Here is a 7200-nt window from a genome sequence, read left to right as displayed (position 1 = left end):
CCTCGTAGATCCCAGCCTCCCAGATAATCTTTTCCACTTATAGATTGAAAAGGACACATCTTTGATGGACACCCTTCCCAATTTTGAACTATGCAGTGTTTCCTTGCTCTGTGCTGACAACTGCCTCCTGGTCCTCGTGTAAGTTTCACATAAGCACAATCAAGTGTTCTGGGTTTCCCATTCTTCTCAGAGTCAGCCACAGTTTGTTATGATCCACACAGTCAAATGCCTTTTCATAGTCAATGAAATACAGATAGACATTCATTCCTCTGGTGCTCTCTGCTTTCAGCCAAGATCCATCTGACATTAGCTATGATATCCCTAGGACCACGGCCTCTTCTAATCCAGCCTACCCTTCATGCAGTTCTCTGTTGATGTGCTGTTCCAGTCATTCTCTCCTAATCTTCAGCAGAATCTTGCTTGCATGTGGTATCAAGGATACTGTCTGATAATTTCCACACTGTCAGATCTCTCTTTTTTTTTTTTTTTTTTTAACATGGGAACAAATCTAGATCTCTTCCAGTAGTTGGCCACGTGGTTGTCCTCTAGATTTCTTGGCACAAGTTGGTGAGCTCATTGAGGGCAGCGTCTCTTTGTTGAAATATGCCCTCAATTCCTAGGGCCTTTCCTTCTTTTTTTTTACGAATTCTTTCAGAGCAGCTTGAACTTCTTCATTCATTTCCACAGGCTCTTGCTCACATATTATTTCATGAAATTCTTCTGTGTCCACCAATTCATTTTAGAACAATGACTCTGTATACTATTTCCATCTTCTTTTAATGCTTCTTGAATCATTTAACATTCTGCCCAAAGCATCCTTAAGTATTACACTTGAGGTTTGAATTTGTCCGTCAGTTCCTTCAGCTTAAGAAATGCTAAGTGAATTTATCCCTTTTGATTTCCTGACTCCAGCTCCTTGCACATTTCATTGTAATACTTTGTCTTCCCTCACTACCCTCTGGAATCTTCTGTTCAACTCCTTAATATCTTGATTTCTCCCCTTCGCTTTGGCTTCTCGGTGCTCCAGTGCAATATTTAGTTTCTTCTGACATTCATCTTGGTCTTTTCTTTCTCCTCTGTCTTTGTAATGATATTTTGCATTCTTCCTGGATGATATTCTTGATATCCTCCTGCAGTTCATCCTGTCTTCGCTCGTTAATGTCCAAGGCCTTGAACATGTTACTGAGATGGTTTTGAAAATCATATGGATAGACTCAAGGTCCAATTTTGGTTCCTGTGGACTTGATTTCATTTTCCTCAGCTTTGGCTTCAACTTACGTATGAGCAGTTGGTTGTCTGTTCCACAATCAGCACCTGGCCTTATTTTCACAACTGATAATGAGTTTCTCCACCTATGCTTTCCACAGGTATAATCGATCTGATTCCTATATATACCATTAGGTGAAATCCATGTGTATAGCCTGTGCTTATGTTTCTTATGTATTTGCGAATAAGTCATTGATTGTGTAAAATTCTGTCATTCTGTCTCTGGTTTCATTTCTGTTACTAAGTCCATGTTTTCCAATTGCTGATCCTTCTTCTCTATTCCCAACTTTTGCATTTCAGTCACTCATTATTATTAATGCATCTTGATTGTACATTCAATCAATCTGACTACAAAAGTTGGTAGAAATCTTCTATTTCCTCCTTTTTGGCTCTGGTTGTTGGTGTATATTTTTAAATGATGGTGGTATTCACTGGACTTCCTTGTATGCATATGGATATTATCCTGTCACTCACAACATTGTATTTCAAGATGGATATAGAAATGACGTTTTTAACTATGAAAGCAACCTCATTTTTCCTCACCTTTTCATCTACAGCATAGTAGATCCTCTGACTCAAAATGCCCCATATCAGTCCATCTCATTTTGCCAATACCTAGTATATCAATATTTATGTGTTCCATTTCACTCTTAACAATAACCAATTTTCCTACATTCATGGCTCTTACATTTCCTGTTCCAATCACTAGTGTCTGCTTACAGCTTTTCCTCATCCTATGTGTTTCCATACTTGAGGGCTCAGCCTCAGTTACATTATCTGCTAGTCTAAGTGTGCTCTATTGTATATAGGATTTTCAAAGGTCTGCTCTTTCGGAAGTGGATGGCCAATCCTTCTTCCTAGTCTATCTTAATTTGATTTCTCAGATTTAGAACTTTATCTGACAGACACATATTTTTCCAGAGAAGAGCAGATTAATGACATTTTCCAGTAGTAAAAACCACCCGATAGATTCCCTGTTGTGCCCACCCTTGCCAGGTCTCTTTTGAGTCACCCCTGTTCCACCAGCATTTACGGCTACTCACACCTGCTCCATTTAACATCAGTCTCCCCGATCCAGCTCTTGGTGTGATGGCCTTTATGTCAATCTTTCTGGCTTCTGTGATTCCTAACACCTCGAGCTGCCGCCAGTTTCTCATTGTGTTTCCTTCATGTACTTTGTGTGTGTTCCCCACCTTCACCCCCCTGCAACACAGATTTCCCTCCCACTCCCGCCCCACCCAGCCTCGCTGTTCCTCCCCTTCTCTCTTTGGGTATCCATACAAATGTTACAGATTAGCCTCTGTTTTTACAATAATGGTCATTGAAGTATTTGTCCTTGCATACTTGAGTTCGTTCACTCAGCACGAAAACTCTCTAACGTCTCACATGTTATACAGTATTTTTCAAAATCCTTGGTCTTGAGCCCGAGTGCTGTATAGTACTGCATCATAGGAATGCACCACAGTTTCTCAATCCAGTAGTTCGCTGATGAACATTTGAGCTGTTTCCGTGTTTGTGTGGTTATTTTCCCCCCTGTGGTGAAGAATGCTGCTATGAACATCAGTGAACAAATCTCTGTCTGTGTCTCAGCTCCGTTCTCCTTGGGGCATATTCCTAACAGTGGAATAGCTAAGTCATCAATTTTTATTCTTTGTGACTCTATCTACAATAGAACAAAACATATCCCGTTTCTGTAACATCCTCACAGTATTTGTTATGTTTGAACCCATTGTTGTAACAACTGTATCAATCCATTCCATGGCTTTTTTTCTTTCCTACCAGTCTATCTACAAAATTCAAATACAAATTTGAACAAATTCTTTCAATTTCTCCATGGCTTTTAAAAATTTTTCTTTTTTTTTAAATTTTATTTTGTACTTTTTACTTTTCCAAGCATGATGATTCCGTGGATGAGCCCCTCCTGATGACCCCAGTCTTTTTTCCATGGACTGTTCTGACTGTAGTTCTCTCAAGACTGATTTGTTAGTTGTGGCACTCCATGGCAACCACTAATAGTATCTCTGAGTTTGGAGAAACATTGCAGAAAACTAACAAACTTGTGGGGCACAATGAGTCAACACAAGATGATATGACTTACATTTATCTTAATATAAGTCTCTAGAGGGCTGGTAATCAACTAAAGGTTACATGGGGAATTGAAGAAGCTAGCAGTTCTAGCTTGTGGTTTCGCCCCAGAGGCCTATTGACAACCATGAGGTTGGGCTGGATGATCTGAAGTGTAAGGATGTATGCTGTTGTTGTTATGTGCCATTGAGTCGCCTGCGACTCATAGTGACCCTATGTACAACAGCCCTAAACCCTGCTCTGTCCTGTGCCAATCGCACTGCCTCTGACACACCCATCCTAATTACCCCAGTCACTGAATCAATCCACCTCATAGAGGGTCTTCCCCTCCTACGCTGTCCGTCCACCCTCCTAAGCACGATGTCTCTCACCAAGGACCTGTCCCTCCTTACAACATGTCCAAAGTATGTCAGACGAAGCCCCAGAATCTTTGCCTCCAAGGAGCAGCCTGGTTTAACCCTCTCCAGGTTCAATCTGTTCGTTTTCTTGACAGTCCATGGGACATTCAATACTCTTCTCCAGCACCACAGCTCACACACTCCCAAACCTATGGCTGATTCTGCATGACTTGGCCCTGGATCCTTGGTGGTGAGAATCAGAGCAATGAGATATCCTAGAAGTAGCAGGTGATGAGGACGTTAGAAAGGTGAATTTTGCTCACTGTGCTCATTTGTTAGCATTATAATTATAAAGGAAGATTTTACATTTTAGGCAAACCGTGTTCTTTTTATGTCACAGGCTCATCTTTGTAGGTTGCCTAATACTTATCTTTGTTTTGGATAATTTACTGGGTTTCTAAACATGATTTTTGTGTCCTGACATCTCCATGAAGCCAGTCACAGAAGTAAAATGGAGTTAAATCTCCCTAAAGAAGCATATATATGGATATGCTTCGCTTCATGAGATAGAGATTCTGTGCTTCTGTTAAGCCCTTATTTAAAATATGGAACTACTTTCAGGAGAAAAAAAACAAAACACCAAATACTACAAAATAGAACAAAACACATTACAGGAGACCCTATCAATAGTCTAACTCCTGCAGATGTGAGTAGTAAAATTTTATAAACTATGATGAAAGTACAAAATCTATTCCATTCTCCTAATAATATGTTACCTTTGTTATCCATGGGACTGATAGCATGAGACACAAGCTATGATAGCTAAGTGAAGTTCCATTATAACGAACTTAGCAGAAACACTTTTAGCTGAACAAGATATTCTAGGTACTAGCTATTGAGGGTTTTTTATGGTCAATTATTTAAATAGAAATATTCTAGTATCTAGCTATGTGGTAAAAATACTAATATTTGTGTCTTTTTTGGGGACAGTTGCTTTCTCCCGGTTTTCTCCGACCTCACTTCCTAAGCTGACTTTATAGAAATTCTGCTTTTAGCATGCACTCAGCTTTATTGTCAGAGCAAAATAAAAAATAAACATGTGGCACATCTTGATATTGCTTGTAAAATTGCTATGGGGGCATTATGGATCTTAGTGTTCATAATATAAAGATCGTTTCGACAAATTCATCTTCCATTTCAGGAAGCTTTGTCTCTGCAGATAAACTTGTTTAGTTTCTTTTTGTAGAAAAAACGGATAACTCTGCAATCAGTCATGTCATCTCTTTGTGTAGACTGTTAGAAAAAAAAAATGTACTAGAATTTGGCCCAGTTGCAACAGTATTTATTGAATAGAATTTCACATTTGTTTTATTTATCTAATTTTTCCATTTAAAATTAGTTTTGCTCATTACTTTCTTGTAATATTTTTAGTCTTATAGTACCTATGTATTATTTTTTACTAGTCACTGTTTCCCCTATTGTTATTGCTGGGGTCCACTGAGTCAAAACAGAATTTATAGTCTGAACCTTGTCTTATCCTGTGTCAACCTCACAATCTCTGACACACTCAAGGCCATCGCTATAGTAATTGTGTCACCCCACGTGGTTGAGGATCTTCCTCTCTTTTACCATCCCTTCACCTTTCCAAGCATGGGGTCCCCATCCAAAGTATAATCTTTCTGAGCAACATGCCCAAAATTTCACCAGCCTTGCCACAAAGGAGCACTCGGCTGCATCTTCTCCAAGACCTATTTGTCTGTCTGGCAGACCATGGTATCTTTAGTTCTCTTCTATCCCAACAGAGTTTAAAAACATCTATTTTTCTTATGTTGTCCTATTCATTGTTCAGTGCTCAGCAGCATAATAAGTTACTGAAAAAAAACACATGGTTTGAATCAAGTACACCTTAGTCCTCAAACTAACCTCATATTCCTTCAGTGATTCATAGAGAACCCTGATTGTAGACTTTTCCTGTGCAATGTGTCTCCTGATCTCCTGACTGTTGATACCAAGTGTATTAATTGTGGATCTGAGTAAGATGAAGTCATTGACAGTTTCAGTATTTTGTTCCATCTGTTATGATCTCACCTATTGGCCCAGTGGTGAGAACTTTAGAGTCTTTCCTATTAGGTTGGCTATGATCAGTAGAATTATTTAATACACTCCTTTGTATTAAATGAGCTTGGAAGCAGGAGTGACCTCCACTTCTCAAATATCTTGCCTCCAGAAACTCTATGACCATTGAAAAACAATGAAAGTTATACAAGTGCTCAGGTCTTTTGTTCATAGTGTCACTATGTCTATGACTTGATAGCACCTAACAACAATCACAACAACCACAACAACAACAACGAGAACTCTGTTGGCCTAGTGGATCAAAAGTTATGAAAGCCAAAGGTGAATAATTTTAATCTGTGGCCCTCAGGCTGGGTTTTAATTGTTTTTAGTCAAGCATTCTTTAAGTGGTATAGCACTGGTCTGTTCCTTTGCTGTACAGAGGTAACTCATGGTTGCTGTGATGCTAAACACTGTGACACTGATGTGTGAGATGTGATACTGGTTATCCATGGCAGACAGTGTTTGGTGGAGCTCCCTGATTAAAACAAGCTTAGAAGCAGGAGTGACATCCACTTCCATAATAGCTTGTCTCCTAAAACTCTATGAACATGGAGAAATGATGAAAGTTATACAAGTGTTCAGGTCTTTTGTTCACAGGGGTCACTATGAGTTGTCTACAACTCACAACAAGAACAGCAATAGAGAGCTCTGTTGTCCTAGTAGATAGAAAATTATGCTTACCAAGCCAAAGGTGGGTGATTTTACTCTGCAGCCCTCAGACCTGGTTTTAATTGTTTTTGGTGAAATATTCTTCGAAGTGCATAGCACGAGTCTGTCCATTTGCTGTATAGATGTAACTTGTGGTTGCTGTGATGCTAAACACTGTGACACTGATGTGTTAAAGGTGGTACTGGTTACCCATAGTGGACAGTATTTTTTTTAACTCCCTGATTAAATCAAGCTTGGAAGCAGGAGTGGCATGCATTTCTGAAATAACTTGCCGCCTGAAACTCCATGAATGTGGAGAAACAATGAATGTTACACAAGTGTTCAGGTCTTCAGATCACTATGAGTTGTCTATGGTTTGACGGCGCTCAACAACAACAACAATATGTGTTTACCTTGATGTATGTGTGAAAGAGAAATGTACACACATACACACACACACACATGGAGAGATGGATGGGGGGAAAAGATACATTTTTTGTTGTTATGGGACATTTCAAGAACAGAAAATACAATAAATGATCAAGAGGTAATGGTGATGAAGGAAGAAGTTCAGGTTGCTCTAAAGGACTTGGCAAAAAGTAAAGCTGCAGGAATTGGTGAAATATCAATTGACATATTTCAACAAACAGATACTGCCCTGGATGTATCATCAGGTTGTGCGAAGAAATCTGTAGGACAACTACGTGGCTGACTGGAAGAGATCCATATATATTTTCATTTTTTA

This window comes from Elephantulus edwardii, unplaced genomic scaffold, assembly GCF_000299155.1.
Source record: "Elephantulus edwardii isolate Elephantulus edwardi_28Jun2011 unplaced genomic scaffold, EleEdw1.0 scaffold00039, whole genome shotgun sequence".
NCBI classification, from domain to species: Eukaryota; Metazoa; Chordata; class Mammalia; order Macroscelidea; family Macroscelididae; genus Elephantulus; species Elephantulus edwardii.
Note: the sequence above shows the minus strand (reverse complement) of the source record.